We start from the raw sequence: 21,615 nt of genomic DNA on the forward strand, positions 1-21,615 counted from the left end.
TTATCGACCTTTTTGTATTAAACATTATTATAAGTAACCCTTCATGCTGGGACTACAGCCATAGTCAGTATTATGCCCGAGCAATTTTGTGTTTCCCATCAGCTACTAAGACGGTTACTTTCACATCCCTCTGGTCTTATCTATACTTGAAGTTTTCCAGTTTTGCGCTCTTCCAATCAGCCTAACAGAGTAATTGCAGAAGGCTCAGCTCACCTAACGTGACCGGGGATCCATATTCTACAGTATGTTATAGCTGAGCCATCCACATTATCCGTAAAAGCCTCTAACATAAGATCTAAGTTCTATCTGAAAGTCAACCAGATTGACTTTATGCCAAACCTTGACAAATTTGAACTAATTGAACCACCGGACTTAGTATGTTTGGGGACGAAAATCTGCAGGAACAAATGATTATTCGATGTTCTGCTGGACAGCACAGTAGACAGAACAATACCTAATTTAGAGAACGAGGATTTGTTCTTCATACTTGAAGATGTCTCTTTTCTGAGGGTCTTAAACTCTGTGGTTAACTTGGTTTTTCTGGGAAGACATCATTTGCACTACATCTATTGTTTCTACTTGGAGAAATTGGTCTGTTCCGCATTTCGCCAACGCTTGAACTGATGAGCCAATCGGGAAAGACATTTGCCTGGCGAACCTATTCAAACATCAAAACCCCTCTTTGTATCTGTTCATGGGCTACCCTCAGCTTTACTGAACTGCCAACTCAGTGGTGTTTCATGAGTTAATCTCCTTTTTAATTGATGCAAATCTTTTATAATCTGACAAACACCAAACCGATATCTCCCCCTCTCAAATGTGGTCATACTGATGGATGATTTGTGGGTATTATGACACTTTGAAAAATGTGTAACTTTCTTGCATGCAGATCTTTCCAGGACACACACGCTAACAATTTAAATATTTACCGTTATTTGTTAATCGTCATATATAGCCCAAAGTTCAAAATAGCCACAGGAGAGATGTATGTGCTGTTTACAAGTCGTCCAACAGAGGACTTAGTCCGGAAATGTTATATACATATTGCCTAAAAGAACCCTCAATGCAACAGTAGCTCAGTTGTTTCGAGAAATACCGGTAAGTGTATTAAATGTAAGATGATTTGTTCAGACGAAACTGGCTGAAAATAATTGCAACCCTTAATGAATAGTCGATATCAGTCACTAAACCGCCAGTCAATATCATTGCAGGTGTAGGACTGATTTATCGGCCTTGATATCACCATGAGCGATTCGTATAAGAACCATCACTTTGTAAGTGTCTATTATAATTTTATTCTACAACAGAATTGACTAAAATATGACAATTATCTTAACGTTTTTGAATTTCTCGTCTGGAATAAAACCATCTTTGCTGATGGCTACTGTGTTTAGTATCACTTTAACAGTTTATAAGCTGTCATTTGTATTCACATTTTATTTATTGTGTGGATATGAATATGAAGTTATTCGCTATATAGTCATTGCATTTAATTACCTCTTGTTTTACAGACAAATTAAAATCATGGGACATTTTGTTTAGTAATGATCAACAGTATCTGCTTGGACCATATGCTGGTAAGTATCCTTTGAATTACATTTCAGCATTTTTATTAAATGTGTTTTCTTTCTTACGCTGTCAATTGATTGATGCGTACATACAATCAGAGTGATAATCTTATAATTTATAACTTTCTTCCTTTGTCACATATACTTCGGCAGCTGAATTTGGTAGTGAAAAAGACATCACAAGCTTGTATTACTGAACATCTAGCCAATTCTGTGTGTAACCAAAGAAGCTAAACGGTTGAGACAACATGAAAAATATAATATATTATATTTGGTGACACATTCAACTATGCCATTCAGGTAATTAGCTGAACGTGTGATATGTTACACAAAATTAGAATCAGATATCAATGTATAATACCTCTCTGTGAACATCATTAACAAACGCCACTTTTAAATGCTAAATGCACTGCATTTTCGTTTTCGTATTTAAATGCTAATTCCTTCTCTTGTCTATACCCACTACATCCCCTATAAAAGCCTCCATTACTTTAGGTACATCCATAATATACATAATCAAAGCTCTTACAAAGGTGTATGGATTGAATCAGTTGTACGAATCATATCCATCATTTTTGTCAACTGAAGTTCAAGGTTTAGTTATATCATTGATTTGCTAACTCCAGTTCATGAAGGTATTGTGATTATATGATACTGGATGGTGCAAAATTTAAAACTTAAACAAATTGGATAAAGCGAAATCAGTAATAATAACTGCACTGTGCTTAATTCTTCTATCCAATATATTGATTATAACGTATCCTCATTGTCAAATGATGTTTCTACAAAATTTGCATTTGAGGTAAACTCCAAGTAATAATTTCACTTATTATAAATAGTCATCAGCTTTATTTATACCATAGGTTCAGTGACCTAAAAGTGTGTACTGTGTTATTTTGCCAATTCAGCAAGTGTGGCCAAGTCGGCTGAACTAATATCACTCATTGTGACAGGTTATAGTTTTCTTCTTCCGAGAGAATACTAGGTCTGACAAATGTTACCTAAAACAGAGTTTGCTGTATAATCATCAAGTGACTTGTATGTCCAATTTACTATAAAGATCTACAAAATCTGAGCCTCTGATGCGGAAGGTTGCATGGTTCGAACCCCGTCGGAGTCATGCCAAGGACTTACAAAATGGTAGTAGCAGCTGCCTCTATTGCTCCTCTGTATTAAGAGGGTAGTGTTAGAACTGGTCGGCCTGGTGTGATGATAATGTGATTGGGTGGGACATGGTGCTACCGCAGTGGAAAACATCACTATAAACGGATACACTGCAAACATTGAGTCGATATGACTGAAACATTTTAAAGCTACTTTATCATACAACAAACAAACACACAGGCAGACACAATACAATAATCAACTTGTTGATACCCCTTTTCGGGTCTACGATGGAATATAAACTACAATGCATTTCTTTATGTTCTGTCTGAATTTTAGTCTGCAATTTACTGAGTTGATTAGAATGTTACTCCACGTGCAACATTGAACTATCAGCGTTACGGAAAGAGCAATATAAATGAAATGACATGAAAATAAAGATTTATACAGCATGCATGAAGATATACAACTGATGTCGGATGATTTCAAATTCTGTCATTTTGCGATTTTTTCTCTTTTTCTCTCAGCAATCAACATTTAATATTTGTATTTAATACACTGTTGTGACGTTAAAACAACTATGCAATACTTTTATCTGGCAGGGATTAGGTTTAAACCTGTCATTGCCAATAAAATAAGATGTCGTTGGGAAAGCTAGGGAAAAGAGAGAATGCTGCACGTTTGCAATTTTAAAACTTCTGCATAAAAAATGTAGTTTGGAACCCGTTATTCTAAATATCATGCAAATTAACGATTAATGTGATGAAAATTCTTCATTTTTTCTCATTTTCATGAAGCAAAATTGTTATATGAGTTTGTTTTTTTTTTCTCAAAAAATGGTAAACTCAAGAACAGATTACAATCAAAAATGGTCGAAATAACATGCTGCAGTTGTTCCCCTCTCACCACTCTCACCACTTTAAGATGAAAAATTAATACAGTTAGACGTAATTTATTTTGGCATTCAAATTATCCTTATTGTCAATCACCCACTCCCCCCATTACTTTCATTGATTCAAATCGTACATTTGACAAAGTGCTGCTTCTGCTAGCCAACGGCCAGGTGTTTTAAAACTAGGCAATCATTTCCTGTTGTTTTAAGATGTCATTCAAGTGTAGCGACCGTGACTGCTCTTTATGTACAAATAAAAATTTTGTTTTCAAAACAAAGGCACCAATTAGGTAAGATATGTGCTACACTACAAAATATAAATAGTATGAGTTCTTCCTTAATTAGTGTATAAAATCATAATTATGAAAATATTGAATTTGACAAATAATTATCTTCGTTCAGTTTATTAAATAAATTAGCAGTAATGTGACATTAAGGCAAACAACGGCACAGCCTGTGTGTTGTTTGTGCATCTCTGGTGCACGCCAATGACCTTTAAGTGAAAACACTATAAAATCAGAATAGCACAAACTAAACTAATAGGGATATTTTAGCGTGTTTCCGCACATAAACTCTTTGTGTTTTTAAATACGTTGAAGTTACCTTTGCCAGACTAAACCATATATAGATTTTACATTTCTGACATACATCAACAGAATAAATGCACTGCTCCCTCATTTTGAATGACGACGTAACGCGTGAATTCAAATATATTGTTGTGGCAGATGTGGGGTGGGTTGCGAGAATAAGACTCCTTATACTTATTCGGTGTGAATAAAACTGGATGCATGAAACAGTAATATATCATTCATTTGTAACCAATACAGTTGATTTGCTAGGAGGATTTAAACCAACACCTTCCGTCTAACACCTTTATCACTCAGGCTCTAAGTATACTCTTTTCGGGGGACTCATTGGCTTCCAAGCCATGATCCCATGTAGGTAAGGACATATCATGGTATCAATGCCGACTGCATACTGCTACACTTCTAATCACAAATATATATATATATATATATATATATATATATATATATATATATATATATATATATATATATATATATATATGTATATATATATATATATATATATATATATATATATATATATATATATATATATATATATATATATATATATATATATAAACCTCAGAATAAGTATTTCTTTCAACCAGGTCTGTTATTTGTTGTCAGGCTTTTGCCGAAGCAGAGAAAGAAGAATTAGAAACTTTGGAATGAGTTTTTTTTAATTAAAAACGGCTTATTGAGACATCTGTTTACTGCTATATATTTATACAATTTTTTCAGCAAATAATATAACAATAACCACCTATCTCTCAAAAGTAATTAACCTCTTTGTCACAGGTGCTAAAATGCTACTAATGGCAATGTAACCATTTGATTAATTTAAGGAAACTAAAACAACTGATCCACTCTTTATTATGCATTAAATTAATGAAGTTGATATGGTGATTATTTAGAGATATTATTACTTTGTTACATTTACTCAATCTTTACGTAACAGAGTTTTCATTCCGTTTAACATATCAACTTTAAATTATAAGTTTGTACAATAGTTGTGGTTTCATTAAGAACTTGTATGAAAGATATACATACATATATATATATATATATATATATATATATATATATATATATATATATATATATATATAATTATGTACCATTTTGCCATTCTTTATTAAGATGGGATATGCTTATGAAATGGTAAAACAACTAAAAAACTGAGCGCATTTCATAAAGCTATTATATTAATTAATTACTTTCCACGTCTATTGTGGCTGTCGTGATTTCTAAGACAAAGGTTATCTACTCCTTCTAGCAGTATTACATTATGCGTAACAATTGCCTTCCTTACCTTTTCAAGAATGGAATTACATGTACCATCGTCCAAACTCAGTTATCCGTTTAGACGAAAAGTTCCGGAGCATCTATAACATAAAGTGCACACAACTATCCTAAAAGCACAAATTGTATATGTTCAAAGTGTGCATGCATCAATTGATGTCTGTTTGGCTGACCCTGGTTTATGATCAGACATGATATGGGACCTTGCCGAGAATCTGTACATATATAAGGGGAGGAAGAATTGGTTCGATCCAGCAGAGAAGAGGGTCAGAAAATATCTGAAGAGACGGCGAATGCACCCAGTTAAGAATTTATCATGACCCTATCAAAGCCCTTGGTCCGTGAACCCAATGAATAGATCCCTGATGAGGTAGAGTAGCTCTATAGCTTTTATGGATGCTTCTCCATGGGATCATAGTAAGCAGACCGGCACCGGTAGTCATGATCCAGTTGCCGGTAATTTAAACCACAGTCCATTTTCGCCATGTTTCATCTTATTCCAGATTGGATTTGGTAGAATGTACTTCAAGGAAGTTAATCTTACTTCCCATTCTTAGTGCCAGGAAGCCCATGCGATGGTCTTATGGCAACGCTGATGCTTCGGGTTGTCGACTAAGCCTCTGCAAAGTCAAACAAAAGGACGAGGCCAGTTGTAGTCAATTAGATGAGATAGGACGACGATAAGTTTCTGAGTGAGGACACCCTAACCTCATATCTAGATCTCTCTCTCTCAATATAGAGATGTATCAATTCAGACTTTCGTCATGATGGAGCACTTGGCGATGACGTTATGTGTCCTCCCATCCCTCGGCTTAAGCGACAGAGAAGAAAGATATATAATCCTTACATAAGGCCCCAGGCGGTTTATCATGAGACTAAGAGGATATAAAATTTCACCCCAATGTAAAGAGATTATATGGGGTTGCATCCGTCACTGCTCTCCATTTATTCCTCCATATGACAATGGTTTGTCAGCTTTGTTAGAGGACCAGAACTTCGCTTTGCCTCCCCCCAACACACACACGCACACACATGTATTTCCCTGATCCCGGCGGTCAGGTACAAAGTAAACTCTTCTTCTTGACCAGTGTAACTTCCACCCCGTTTTCGGGACATTGCAGGTGGTTGATCCAATGAAGATATGGGCCAGCCCTCCAGTTAGGACGCTGAAAGGACCAAAATGGAAGGATAAAATACTTGTCGCCATAGAGTCGTATTATGCTGTCGTTTTGGTTTTGTCCTGCAACATGTTGAAAGAGAAGTCCGTTTCTATAGCAGCAATGCAGACGCTTAAACATTGAGGTAGGCGTTGTCCACAGCCATGGCATTATTGGCAGAGCTGCTGCTCCTCTCCAGGACATTTCCTTCCAGTGAAAAATAGCTTCCGTCAGTAGCACCATCCTAGTAGATATCACCGATGCAGATACAACTGTAACAATATACATCTTTGTCCAGTTAGCTTTATTTAGTTCCATTTTGCCACTCAAAAGGGGGACGAAAGTGTATTTTTCTATCATTTAAAATAAGTTGGTAAACATCATCTTCATTTTGAATGTCTCCATATCCAGTCACTTACTGAGAATTAAGTCCATGAAGACTGTGCCATTCTTACCTCATCAGTCGACCTAGCTTAATTGTCATGGAGATGTCATGGGAGACACGTTTTCACGGTCGCATTCATGCTTTATCTACCTACTTATAGTCTGCTCTTTGGTGAACCAGGGTACATATATATTTTCTTTGTTCTATCTCAGGGGTAGGCAACCTATTGTACATAGCGTGCGTATTTTACCAGACAAATTACAAAATGAACGAGCGCGTGCCACCAGAAGGGGAGTAATACTGTTAAAATCGAGAATTTTGGTTGCTCTTCGTGTGCCACACATACTATTTTAACGTGCCACCTTGTAGCACGCGTGTCGTAGGTTGCAGTGAAAACTGCTGAGTAGTATATCGTCTTGATAGAAGATTCTGAGGCCATGTGTCTCCCTCCTAACGGAACAATATAACAAGAGAATACAAATAGCTATGTATATATATAAATGTGAGGAGGGAGGATGAAACTAATGTTAATGTTGCATTAATTACTGTCCACTATTGCAAATATCTCTTTCCACACTGACCCCATGCCCTACAATAAGTCTAAACGTAAATAAAAGAGGACTATCACTACGCACATGGACATGTGACGTGGCGTTAAGACTACGTCTATGTTCTTTCCATTCTAGACAGCTCTGTAATATTTCATCTAAATGGTAGGTGATATTTTGCGATTTGGACAAGTGTAATTCTATCCTGTGAAAGGTAAGCAAAACAGTAGTAACAGGTACGTTTTTATCATTTAAATTAGCTTTATCGACTCGTGGGGTAAACCAACCTTCATTTTTAGTAAACGTTAAGTATCTATCATAAAATATGATGAGGCTCTACATGCATCATTCTCTCTCTCTCTCTCTCTCTCTCTCTCTCTCTCTCTCTCTATATATATATATATATATATATATATATATATATATATATATATATATATAATACTACCTTTTCTTGACGATTTTATAATTATTGTTTCTTCAGATTTTTTATTTTCATCTGCATTTGAACACATGTATTCGTTTGACCACAACAGAAAGTTTGTATTTAAATACATTTATATTCTCTCTGACTTTTGAACATCTTGGTATAGTAACAATTATATATGATATAAATTAAAGCAAATGTAATGTTAAACCAAAGTAATTTTTATATTCAAAATATGTAAAGTTACTTAAGTCACTTAATTAAATAAATGATGCACAAAGAATATAAAAATAAAACACTTGTTCTGCTTATATCACTGGATGAAAATTGGACAATAAAAATAATTAGAAAATCCTGATTATCTCAATCATATATTTAAAAAATCGAAACTTAACGTATTTGGTATACTGTAGAAAGCTCTGGGTAAACGAATATTGTCAGCTATTTATTTATGTCATGCTTTGTACCAGTTTTCAGTCGTACAGTATCGCCATGGCAACCAAACATTTCAACCCTTGCTTTCTAAACAATATGGACTTAATACCGATCGAGAGTCCACAACAAATCTACGTTAATAAAGAAATTTTACCTCTTTTATTGCAGACCTTGTGTCCTATAGCTATTAGGGAAATATCAGATTGCTCAAGATAGGAGAAGTTGTTATGGTCGGTAAGAATCAGTTGCTTAACTCTTCTGTATTTATGTTTCTGTATTTCTAACCATTCTTAAATTTACAAGTACCTTTTATTTGGTTTTTATATCATAAAATGAATAATAATACATTTTAATGTACTATTATGTTATGTAATTTCAATGTTCCCTGCCTTTTTATATGCATTTAATATAGATGTTGTATTGCAACATACACCAAAGTACATAATCGTTTTTAGAACATGCTTATCCTACTAATTCTTAAACCTTACCATTTGTGTCACCCTCTTCTACGAAGTAAGAAAATAAATCCAGCATCAAGGTCCATGCTGGACTGACACGTTTGGGTGCATTGACTTCTCCCTCCTGCCTAAGCTGGGAAAAACTACATTATTATGCACAGGCATTAATCCAGATAGTATACTAATAAGAGAAATAAATACAAAGTTAAGATTTTCACAAATATCCCATGTTTCCTAGGCAGGTGTAGCAATTTTGAATGGCTTTTCTTTTAGCCAGGCAAACCATTATTGTTTTCACTTCTCTTATGGATACCAAAACCATGAATACCTTAAAGTGTTCTGCAATGTACGTCTCTATATTTATAGGCAAAGTAAGATAACTCTATTTTGTATCAACCAAGCAAGGGTATTTCTGTTACTCCTCTGATGAACAAAGCATAATCGTTTTATGCCAAATGGTCTTAGCACAATGAAACTTGGACATTTTAGTACATTTCACCACACAAGTCACTAGTTATGTTTAAAGTCCTCAACGCGGACGTTTGTAAACCAAACAATGCATATCATTGCACAGCTGATCCTCAACAATAACCTAAATGGTTATAGGTGGGATTAGCACTAATACCAACTTGGAAAATACCGTGAGGCTGGCTTATCCCAACCAAATGATTCCATTGTATTTGCGCTAGGAATACACGCTAATAACCATCCAGGCATGTTGCTTCAGTCGGTAGATTATAAGATTTTGCACCTACGCTGGAGTAAGTGTCCTGATACCCAGGTTGATCGACAGGTTGTGTCCATGTGGGACACGTTATTCTCATTCCCCAAAACAACAACTTTCTTCTTGATGCTACATGATTGAAAGTGGAAAGCCTTACCAATCCAGAGGCGTATGTGTGCATCCTGTGCATATATTATGTACAGTAGTAATTTACTCTTAGATGCGTTAGCTAAGTGTAAAGATGTTGGCTTTATATATTGGAGTACTGGGATGGATTCTCATGAACTAAATGTTGGCTGCATTGATATGTCCTTTGGCAAGTTGCATTGCACTCATTGTCAAATAAAAATGATTAACTCCATTTGACACAGAGTGCCTATCATGGTATAGTTAAAAAGAACATATATGTTGCTGTACATTTGTGATGTGCACCAGTACTTTTCCTCTATAAAATCTAACCATATAAATAAAGCACATTGAAACAATATAAAGTTCCTGAAATGTGCATTGGTTCTATATTGTTAGGTGCATGTGCATTACTTTATGGCACTTCCTATATTATTGCCAATAATCATACATAATTTTAAATACATGTTTTAATTTTAGCATTTAGTAAGCTGTTCAAAAACATAAAAGTAACCCAATATGAATTTAACCTGTATCACCTCTACTTTTTATAACTAAGAGAAATTAACACTATGGTCTTAAACTAACACGCCAAACCAGTAGAAACAAGTAGAATTGTGCTACGTGATCCAGTTGGCGAAAACACGCTTAAAGTATTGGTCAGGTTCGTCATCGTAATCGCTGAGCCTCCATTGCTACACATTTTAGGGAGCCAAGCTACTTAAAAGTAACGCTCATAGAGGTGTAATCACATACCCAGGAATGTATACTGACTTCATAAGCTAAATTCACTTCTAAAATATAATAATGTTGTACACTGTGTATGGGCATGGCTGTGAACTGTTTCTAAGATTTTAACTTCGGCCTAATCCCTATGGGGTTAGGTTATTGGGTGAATGACGCTGATGTGCAATAATATATGGATGAAGATGCAAAAACGAGATAAACCCAAGAGATAAGAATTATTGTAGGATATGTAATCTTGATCATTGAAGTAAATTCCAACAGCAAAACATCCTACTGACCCGTATTTCTTCACAAGCTGCTCTTCTATTAGGCCCTCATGTAAGTGTAAATCAGTTGAGTCAACTCAAGCCCCTCAAACCGCTTGTTAAGGGTAAATATTTGCTTCACCTACTTTAGTTTGTACCCAAAATCATATGTTAGTGACCCGCTATTCGATGTGAAATGTCATCATTTCTGATAATGGCTATTTCCACGAATTTGTACAAAGGTTATTCAGACACAAGACAACTACCAGCATCCAGTCAAATATAGTACTAATCAATGTTGTAGCTCCGTTTTTTCCCGTGGACAAGTGAGCTTATAGTATGGCCTTGCAGCTGTCGTCTGCCTGTCATCCCAACCACCATATTATGTCCATGAAAAAATTGTTTTACAAATCTGGAGGCAAATTTTCTACCTGTCTTTAAACAAACTGAAACTATAGACTCCTATGATCAAGATCTGAGATAAGTTTAATAATGAGAAACGTTCAGTATTCATATTGATGCATATTGATTTAAGCGATTTTGCATCGGTTTGACTTAAGTTTCTACCTCTCTGGTGATCGTGTTTCTGGCTTAATCCGTCATGTAATATCGGTGTACCACATACTTTATTAATAGTCCAATTAGTTTAAAATTGTTGCTACTGGTCACAATACGCAGTGGTATAAACCGGAGGTAAGTAAAAATAGAAACTGATTTCTTACATGGATATTCCTTGCTCGTGTTCGAAGACCTAAAGTTGTCTACAAGGGCGGCCAGAGTCCAATCGACTAGATCTGTTTTGATCTGGGCTTATAATGACTAGGTCTGGCTTGATAACTCAGGAATTACTTCTTAAGAGTGTTTCTAAACAAACAAAGGATAGAGTGGACAAGATCATGGTGAGAGCCAAGATCATGTCAGCTCGTATATTTGTTTCTCTTTTCTTCGCAGATGAACTGGTTCCCATATGCAGATTGCACTAGCGCACTTTACTGTTTGCCCTTCTGAAAAATTGGAACCTGCAGAGATCTTACGATTGATCAGATTTATCAAGGTCTGGATTTCCACCGTCATCCGTTTTGGTGAACATCAGACCCAGTTTCTGGCCAGTGTCCCCTTGAATGCTCCCAAGCAATGCTCTTATATGTTTGCAGATGTGTCGGGTTCCGAGAACGGTTGTTGATCTAGAGCATTAATTGATTATTCAGGACTCTGTATTCCCAGAAAAATATGTACCACTGAAATCCTAAGTTAACTATCCAGATAATCAAAATTCATGACGTAGATGATAGATTACAACCCTTGTGTCTACAGTTTAAGATGTGGGTTGTGTTTTTAGCACTTCTGGGGTACATGGCAAAATGATGTTACTGTGTGATTGTCTCATTCAACAATAAACAGTGGTAGCATACATTAGTAAGCAAGGCGGCACACATGGTCATTCTCTCTGCATTGAGGTGTCGACCCATCTTCACTAGGAAACCTCAAAGGGATCACTATCCGAGTTCCTGGCAAAATAATATTTTAGTAGACAGTCTGTTCAGATGTTGTGGGAGACCGTCGGTGGACATCTTTGCAACAAGTCTAAACAAAATAACCTGTTACGTTTTCCCAGTTCCCGAGCAAGGGGACTGGGCACTACAATCTTCAGTTCAAAGTATGGTCATATGTTTGCTTTCCCACCTTTTAGCATAATACCGCAAGTTCTTCACATGATCAGAAACTTCATTGTCAACCAATTTAGACAGGCCCTCCGTGACCTCAATTATCTTGATTCTAAGAACTTCTCAACCTGCTTGTAAGACAGCCAAAGACTATAACCCATACACAAGACCTTCTCTCTCATAGCATCAATTTTCTTTTATACAATAGCACACATATTATCTACATTCGTGCATGCATCATCTCAAGCGATTTCTTCGCTATGACAGATTTTCAGATAAATTTGCCAAGTATACAGTTCAGTCTAGAACATGAACTACATCCAAAGTCTCTCATACTAATTCGAGAATCTCGCGCTATTGGTGCAGTTGTTACTTCTATTGGCCTACTTTAACAAGAGAACAATGCTCTGTTTCTACCATTAAAGGCTATAGTGCAGCCTTGTTCTATACACTTTCGAACTGACCATGGTGTGGACTCTCACATAATATACTGGATCCGATGTTTAAAGCCAAGGACCAAAGCTATCTAATCATCAGTGGAAATTGGGTCAGTGTCTTTAATGTTTCCAATCAGTGAGATCTTCAGTCTGAATTTTGTCTGTGCAGAAGATGATATAGATGGATTTTGTATCATCAGTCGTGTTTTGTCAGCTTGTGAGGGAGATGAAAGAATACGAAGCATATTTTCCTCCTTAAAAACTTGTCTATTATTTTGATTTCCATCATTTCCGATTGCATTACCAGAACTATCAAGATAGCGACAATCACATTGCTTATCGAAAGTGACAGAGCTTCTATTAATATTTAATCCTATGCAGTGTGAGCTATATTGGCTATCTTACTCTTTTATTGATCACACCCAATCTTCTCATCCCATCTTACTCCATTGGCTCAACAAAGCGACGGCATAGTTCGTTTGAGTTCGATTGCAGCAGCAATAACGTGGCCCGTGTGATACCGTCTGAATGAATTAGATAGTTAAACAGTAAAGGTGAGAATGTCTTTCTTTTTCTGTTCCATTTGTGTGGGATCATTAACCTGCCATAGGCCCGGCGAATGCATATGTGCAATAGCGATAGGATACGTATTATTGATATTACAGTGTAGTTTCTTGGGAGGTAACACTACTTTTAATGTTGCAATACTGTGAAGGGGAAAATTTTCTGGCGAACTAACAATAATACATTAGCTGAGACCAGAGAACCAGTAATTAGATTTATGGAGACAGGCGCGTATCATATCGCCATACTACCGTGTACGGTAATGTCCTTTAGAGGGAGAATTCTGTTCCTAATTAAGCATTTGTTTATAACAGCAGCCAGACGAACTATTAGGAACACGGTAAACTTCATTTCCATGTAAAGTTGTCACAACTTAGAAATCGCCGAAACTCTGTTACACAAACTACCAGGTCAAGCTGACCCCGACTTTGGCGCCTCTGGAAAAGAGCGGCAGAGATATTTGATTCTGATTGGTTACGTTAAATAAGGGGCGTGTTTCCCCACACAAAACATTCTAGGTTTTAAAATTGCCACATCGGAAATTTTAATCAGTCTAAGCTTTCCTACGAGAGAAATCAAAGTAGGCTCCGGGGATTTGCAAGAAAGTGCTCGTAAAGAACTGTTGTCCAAATGGGACTATTGTCGAAAGGAACCGACGAACTAATTTGCCGAACGTTGAAAGCAAAGGTAGTGTGACAATTCCTTGTAATTTGCTGATGCCATATATACTGCTTTGCTGAATTTATTTACTTGTAGTTGCATGAATCTTTTATCTACATTCGTGTAACAATTTGCTTTATGAAGCATAACTGTGTTTAGTTTATTCATAGGAAGTCGTACATTAATCTTCTTTAGATAAGTTTGACGAATTGTTTGAATTTGTTGTCTTGTTTGCATAAGAATTATGTTCTAAGAATGTAATGCATAATATGATTACGACAATCCGTGTGAATTCGCCGAATTTAGAAGATTTCACGTATGATTAAGAATAAGTGTATATTGACTGAAATGATTTAGTAGTTGATATGATGAATCCTATTTATTCGCTGTGTAAATTGAGGCTGGCTCAGAACCCCAGGCCTCGTAATTGTGTTAATGTGTAAATTCAAGGCGTAAGGAATTAGCCATTTAACTAGCTAGGGTCATTATAAAACACGTGAAGTCAATTGAAAGCCTTAGTATCTGTCTAGCACTGATAGTAAAATCTGATAACGAGGGAGAATAATAAAGAATTAACTGTTTCATAAAGAACGGGAAATTTAGGTTGTCTCTATTTACATATATTTCAAAGGGAGACAATACCTCATGAGACGTATAATCCTGTGACGTATAATGTGACGTTACCCTGAGACGTATACTGAGAAGTGTAGAGAGAAGTGCAGTGAGAAGTATAATCTTGTGACGTAATGGTGGAAAGTATCATCCTGAGATCCAAAGGTTTGAACAGTACAGTGGCAGCAGAACAAACTGAAAACGAGCAGGTTATGCAATCGTACAAGACGTTGACTTCGATTGTTCACTCGATCATATGATGAACTAAATCTACCAGTAAACAGATCGGCTGTTTTATTTAAATATATTTGCGTTTTCTTTGTATTTCAGTTAAAGTTTAAATTTCTAAAACAGAGTATATTCCTGGTGTAACGAATTTTCGTAGTTGGTTTATGTAATTGATTAAATTGTTGTTTACATCTACGGGGGATCGTGTTGGTTTGTTCTATATACCTGCTCAGATCTCTACCTATTTCACCTTTATGTTTCACCACTTATATTTATATTTACTTGAACCAGGCAATAACATCGAGGGCGGTCAACGCCTAGATAATGAAAACCATATTTGGCGGGACACCCACCAGGGCCAATCCTCCTCCCCCCCCCCCCCCCTTTACAAATACATATCTGTTTCTGTTATCAGATTCCCTCTCTTACCCAGCACTAATGATCCATTATTTCGAACCTATCACCTGAAATGAATGAACGTTGGAGCACATGGGCAGGGGTCGAGAGTTGAACTCTAAATATTCATCGAACGTAGCTCTAGGGGATTATATTTTAGTTGACAGTATATTCTGTCTAAAACGAAGTAAGCCTCGCAATAGCAGCTTGTATTCATTAGATCATTCAAGTTAATTATACCTTCTTCTTCCCAAAAATATGACCGCTCCGGTGGCCTAGTGGTTAGAGCGTCCGCCTCGGATACGGGAGGTCGTGGGTTCGATCCCCAACCGAGTCATACCAGAGACTTACAAAAACGGTACTAACAGCTGCCTTGCTTGGCGTTCAGCATTAAGAGTTAGTGTTAGGACTGGTCGGCCTGGTGTCAGGATAATGTGACTGGGTGGGACATCATGCTACATGTCTGCGGCATGATGCTCCAGTGCTAGACATCACTATAAACTACCACATTGCAGACATCGTAGCGATATGACTGAAAAATTTTTAAAGCTACGTTAAAAATCAAAATCACATCACATCACATCCCAAAAATATGCAAAACCAACCCTACATTTAAAGCATGTATGTGAAAACCGAAATTTTCTATTAGGTTGAGGAGATGCTTTTTTCCTATCGAGAAATTCAATTTATCTAAGAGTATACTGTGCAAACAGGTATGCAGCATGTAAATACGCGAAAGCGATATAGAAATGAATTTAGTGAGTTCTTTTTCATGCCATGTAAGTTGTGCGAAATGGCATTTGCTATCCTCTATGTGTCTGTCGTAGGGCAGTCATCCCCTGGCATTCAAATTGTCTAGGAAATAACTCGTTACATTCTTTTGCAGTTTAGTGTGATTGTTGTTGCTGTCCTTAGTGACCATTTATAATTGTTTAAATGTAATCACATGCCAGCATTTACGCCTTGAAGTTCAAACATTACACATAAAAGTGTTTTTATTCAATTTCTATGGAGTTCCTAGATTGAAATAAAATCTTTGAAATTTCTGAGGTAATTAAAACAGTTACCCCCATAAGTAACGTGGACAGTAACTGCAAGTATGTATCTGTGAACAGTTTCAACTCTTGGCCATCACATAATCATCGTTCATAATAAGGAATTAATTAACAGACACACACTAACATAAAATGAAAGACTTTAGTCTGAAAATGGGCTTGAGCACAATGTAGATTTTATGCCTCAGATCCCTTTAGCTTTCAGCCTGTAATTTCCCATGGCTAACAAACTCTGGGAGAATTGCCTGCAAATTTTATTTCATACAAATTTGGTTGTCATCCATTTGAACAGGTTGTACAGAACATGCTAACTAGAAACCATGTATTCTTCATGGTCAGGGAGAAGGTCTGATTTTAATGGCAACTTAAAGTCTCAGAACAGAATGACAAAGACACCATTAACCTGAGATGTGTAAATGATGTTAGCTGATTTGTATTTTCCTGTGATTTATGCAAGATTCTTTTCAATGATTTCATTATTGCTTAAAATTGTAGAATATTTTCTCATATCATTAATAGTTAAAGTATTTACAAATGAATGGTTTACCATCAAATTGGATAATGAATCAGATAAGGGCAACAATATGTGAGGCGACTACCGATACCCTCACTAAAATAGCATGCACCAATGTAAAAATATGTGCTTGTCGTTGCAAGAGTTTTGTCTAACAATACTGAAAGAATGCATCGTATGGAAGGGTGTTGATTGTTTGTTTTTAAAAAGGCGGTGAAGTTAAATAGGAGTTTAGGTTGAAAGATATCACTAGATCTATAGTGATCACTAGATCTGTAAATAGCACGGTTTTCTGTGCATATGCCAAAAATAGAATGGTTTAGAATGCTGTTATATTTGTGTTGTCCTTGAGGCTCTCACACTTAGATGTAAAGATAGTTGTAATGCTTTCAAGTGAATCATTAGCAGGAACATCATTACTGATATTAGGTACCAACAAGACTCTATTTACACAGATTCAAATCGACTCCTGTACTCCATCAACTTGATCCAATTTAACTTAATGAACTAAAACCTCGGGCCTGGAAAACAGATAGTGTAAAGACTTGTAATGCATTACAGCACCAAGATTTTGAAAGTCGTGCATTGAATCCCAGCATTGAATACCAGACTCATTTATCAAATTTACTGATGTATTCCCACTAGCTTACGTGATTTGGTTAACTTTTAAGAATACAACCGACGGACCTCGCTTCACGCTGTCTAAGACCCGCCGATGAGACCAGCCCCGGTGAACGTTTTAGTGATCGCCATGTAAGCTACTGCTGTCAGTTACTGGTCATCTAAATGTAAAAAAAAAACCGGCTTATGGCTTGCCTCCATCACATATCAAATGGTAGTATCATCTACACATGTGTCTGGTATGTGGCTTGTGAATGTTATTAATATAACGGTATCATTGGGTTCATCAGGATTGTCCAGCCTCCCTATCAGAGTGTGGTTCGTCACAAAAGACTAGTCGTCAAAGACTGATGTCCCCCACAAATGGCGAGGCAATTCTTGATCCGCTCATGGATATTTTAAAAGACATGCCATCATCTCTTAGGTATCCATTGACATTAAAAAGGATTGTGTTGAGAGCCATGATGCTGGCTTGTTTGGTGAAAGCATGGTGCAATATTAAAATGATGATGATCAATACTTCTGCATTCATATAACAAATCATTCTGTGGCGCCAACTGCCGAACGGACGTTAATATTAACAGTGAGTTTTCATTTCGATACTATAAAGATATGTATCTTGTTTGTAATGAAAACTGTGGTTACCTGACTACAACCATACTAGCCATGATATTCTTTTCTCATAACTACTCTTAGATGAAAGATGTCATTCAGGAGATGTTTAGATTAAAATATTTCTTGGCAGTATGAATTTGTTCTAAATGAAAATAGTGCAGATGTGTTAACAAAAACATCTGCAAATTTAATTTAAAAAATCTAAAATCGTCACCTGCTTCACGCTGAGGTAAAATTTTTTGCTTTCATTTGTTGCGTCCATTACCTAGAGAATACTTTACTTTTGAATATTCACATATCGTTGCATTTCAATAAAGAATTTAATATTACGTTAACACTTTGACATTGATTGATGTTAAAATCAAAATCATCACTTCGTTGTTTATCTGTAATGTCGTAAGCATGAGTGGACCTTTACCAAATCCAGCTTCTATATACATTTTAAATACATTATAATGATGCTAACTTAAAACATTATTCCTTGGTTCTTGCCTAAACAATTGTGTATTTGACAAATTGTAATATTCTGGTATAATATTATTAATATTGTATGAGATGAAGAATGTTCACGCTTTGCAATTCATATCCGATTTAAGGTCAAAGATCATGCCATACTTTTGTTCTTGATATATCATGTGCACATTAATACAAACTTAGAAGAAAATGTATTTAACAGCAAAGTTGAGATTTCTCGAGAATCTCAGAGATGTTTTCAATTCAAAGATGCAAAATAGAATACAATGATAGAAGACATGGATTTGTTATAAACATTTTGGTAAGAAGAGCATCAGGAATTATTATGCTTTTATTTGCGCAATTTCTGTTTCTCTGAAAACAATGTAATGTTTGTAATATCATGAAAAATACAAACAAATCAAATTTATTAAAACTTTATTCTTGATCATAGTTTTAAGCCATATTAGCACATCTATTAACCTGGTACAGTAGCTTTTATTTATAGACCAATGTTTTGCATGAAAATGGTAATACTCAGTAATCATCATGAACATTCCAACTAATGTTGGTCAAGGGTATTTTTGCTTTACCGTATTTAACAACATTTTAATGCAATTTAAAGCAACATATACAAAACTAGGTTATATACTGACATTCGTTTTCACATTTGTCTTGTTAATGGTTCTCTATAACTGAAAAACATCGGTTATGACCTAAATCTAATTTGTATGTTTGTGTTATGACCTAATCATACGTTTGTGCCAAATCAGTGGAAATTCCTCCCGTTCATGTTGACAAACGTTCTGGACAGAATTATATATTCAGCATAGTTTACTTAAGCTTAAAATGAGAGAGATAATGCGCCGTCTCTGTGTTTCACTTTAAACTTGACGATGTCATAACTGTAGAATTTACAATCTGATTTCCAATTTCAGTAAAAGAAAAGCAAAATTGACATCATAGTAACGGTACGATGACAGACTGTTGTGTATTTTACTAATTCACCTTCATGTCATCTAGTCATTCACATCATATTCTTTAATTCCGTCTTCATTATTTTGTTTCAGAAAATTATATAGTTCACTAAAGACAGCGGGACATACAGTGGATATAAAGTCAGCCAATAGAGCATGTAGATAAATTGCAGAAATTTCCAATTTTGCATGCTTGTTTCATATGTGTTTGTAAATGGCTGCTATTTTTTGGGATGCGGAATGTGGATCAAGACAGCAGTTAAGATGGTGTAAGAGTTTCAATGAACTGTTCAGAAAGAAGTGCCCTATTTTATAAGGAATAATATTAAATAGCAAGAGAAAAAAAAAGATTTCTCTATACGGCGAGTTTTGCCAATATGACATTATATGCTAACTTTTTGCAATTTCATCACAAAGAATTTGATGAATTTATGCTAATCTATCTGAAAAGCTATACATTAATTTACATTGCTTTTGGCAGATTCTTTATTTAATCAGTATACAAATTAATGTAACAAATTTCAATGTCATTTGGAACCAACATAATGAAACCAAGGAATCGTAAAATGACGTGTAAACTTAAATCGCCACTGTTATGCACGTCAGCACCATTACCTTGTACCTATCTTATCATGCAAAATACCAATATTCCCAGTGTTGGCGGAGTGTGTAGTTTGAACTAAAACATATAATTTTAGGTGGTGGAAGGTGATCTATGTACGTGATCTAAAGAAGTGACATGCATGTCGGAATAAGTTATTTTTTCATATAAGCCCAACCTTACGTCACAGTGTGTGATTTTACGATAGTGTCATTGTATCCCTTTTTTAGACCATCTATCTGTCGGTTATCAATTAAAAGACTGCATAATATATTGGCCTGCCGCCTATATACAGCTGCGTAATTTTGTTACGGCATGGTTTAGGAAAAAAGAAGAATCCTATTGTTTTTCTGGTTCAAAAGCTCAACCGTCAAGACCACTGATAAAAACAACAAAATAGTTTCTTCACAATAACTTGACTATCATCATCATTGACCAAACTTTGCAGATTCTGTATTTGATGTTACTTTGAACACCGTCTAGGGAAAGCCACTTTTTTGATGTCGTTTAATCAGAACGATGAGAAACTCAACCATTTCCCATTGATACCCGGGTATTTAATTTATTCAAGAGCTGTCAGTTTGTAAAGACTTGCACATAAGATGTATTTGTAACAGTGACTATGACTAGGAACCGTTACAGTGGCTCATAAACCTAACAATGTGTTTATTCGCATAAAATGTTTGCAATTATTAAAGGATCTGTTTTAACATATATGCTTTAAAGATAAATATTGCGGTCAATTTATATCAGTATGATCATTAAATCATCACGACATACTTTTTTCAGTAACCGATTCTTGTTAGGTTCTGCTTTTTCCTGGTGATCTCATCGGATGCATAATTAAATTCTACTTTAAGAATTGAATTTGGTGACGTTTGAAGAACAGCACCATCTAGTTCACAATGTGTGCAAAGATTAATGTAAATGGCGCCTGATATACCTTACTATTACTACTACTACTACTACTTTTACTACTACTATTACTACTATTACTACTACTACTACTACTACTACTACTAATAATAATAATAATAATAATAATAATAATAATAAAGAAGAACAAATATTAAATAAATGAAACAATAAATGCGTAGGTGAACAAAACACACAAATAATAACAATGATAATATAATAATTTACATGGGTTATAAATACTGAAACCCCTGGGACACAAATATCACACCTTTTAAGTATAAAATGCCACCATCACATGGGGTGTTCCATTAAATCCAAGTAGCCTTCAAGTTGTAACCATATATTTCTAAAGCAATTGCCACGAACAACACCAAAAGTTTGAAAAAATTCATTTTAATAGTTTAATAATTCAGTGTCATCTTCCACTCGAGACTTTATCGTCTGACTGACTATAGTTATGACAAGGCTTGAAGATGCTCCTTTTCTTTGGCCTTATTGGAAAAATGCCTGCAACCAATTTATTTTAAACTCCATATTTAAGAACCAACAATAATTAATCTCTTCACGTATCCATCCCAACTATCAAAATGATGGTTAGGGATCAATTAGT

General features: G+C 35.6%; 1 long non-coding RNA gene across 1 annotated transcript; it reads left to right on the plus strand.

The window, feature by feature from the left end:
- Window positions 1-1,531: 1,531 nt before the first annotated feature.
- On the plus strand, window positions 1,532-21,002 carry LOC149771946 (uncharacterized). The gene is made up of 3 exons (XR_016418085.1): window positions 1,532-1,577; window positions 8,559-8,624; window positions 19,580-21,002. It is a non-coding gene; the product is annotated as an uncharacterized LOC149771946 (long non-coding RNA).
- Window positions 21,003-21,615: the final 613 nt, after the last annotated feature.

This window comes from Sinohyriopsis cumingii, unplaced genomic scaffold (assembly GCF_028554795.1).
Source record: "Sinohyriopsis cumingii isolate HCF-2022 unplaced genomic scaffold, ASM2855479v2 utg001564l, whole genome shotgun sequence".
NCBI lineage: Eukaryota > Metazoa > Mollusca > Bivalvia > Unionida > Unionidae > Sinohyriopsis > Sinohyriopsis cumingii.